At 38.3% G+C, this 887-nt stretch overlaps 1 non-coding gene across 1 annotated transcript; it reads right to left on the minus strand.

Annotated features, from left to right (window-relative positions):
- Positions 1 to 293: 293 nt before the first annotated feature.
- On the minus strand, positions 294 to 399 carry LOC148212364 (small nucleolar RNA R71). Its single transcript, XR_015790063.1, has one exon. It is a non-coding gene; the product is annotated as a small nucleolar RNA R71 (small nucleolar RNA).
- Positions 400 to 887: the final 488 nt, after the last annotated feature.

An 887-nucleotide genomic window follows, 5' to 3' on the forward strand; every position in this document is an offset into this window, starting at 1 on the left:
TGATAGTAGATCCTATAATTGAAGCTTATAGATTTGAGCTGAAGCCGGCAATGTTTCAAATGGTCCAAACTGTGGGACCATTTATGGATTAGCATCAGAAGGTCCTCATAGGCATCTGCGATATTTCATGCAAGTGGCAAATTCATTTAAAGTACGGTTAGAGCTATTCCCTTACTCTTTAAGGGATACTGCTGGAGCATGGTTGAATTCCTTACCAGCTGAATCGATCACATTATTGAATGATTTAGCAAAAAAAAATTTTATGCAATATTTCCCACCTTCCAAGAACGCGGAGCTACAGAGCAAAATCAATAATTTTCAATAGCTTCCAGGAGAATATTTAAGTGAATCATGGGAGAAATTCAAGGGATTGCTTCAAAAGTGTCCTAATCATGGAGTACCGGGCTGTATACAAATAGAAACTTATTATAAAAGGTTGAACGAGGCAACTCAGCTGGTGATAGACGCCACGGCGAATGAGACTTTACTATCAAAGCCGTATGTAGAAGCTTTTGACATCCAAGAGATAATTTCAAGCAGCAAGCATCAATGGTCGAAATCCAGGACTACTTTTTCAACAAATTCGAAAGGTCTGGTGGTAGATGATGTTGTAGCAGACTTAATCTAGAATACAGTGGAACCACACAGTCGAGGCTAAACCCTGAAATGAAAGAAGTTGTGAAAAAGGAGATACTTAAGTGGCTGGATGCTAGAATTATATACCCAATCTCAGACAGTGAATGAGTCAGTCTAGTGTAATGTGTTCCAAAGAAAGGAGGAATGACAGTGGTTGAGAATGCAAAAAATGAGCTAATTCTCACTCGGACAATTAAAGGTTGAAAAATATGTATGGACTACCGGAAGCTTAATAAAGCTATAAGAAAAGA

The sequence above is a fragment of the Momordica charantia genome (genome assembly GCF_013281855.1).
Source record: "Momordica charantia cultivar OHB3-1 chromosome 3 unlocalized genomic scaffold, Mcharantia_2.0 BLBB01000003.1, whole genome shotgun sequence".
Taxonomy (NCBI): domain Eukaryota; kingdom Viridiplantae; phylum Streptophyta; class Magnoliopsida; order Cucurbitales; family Cucurbitaceae; genus Momordica; species Momordica charantia.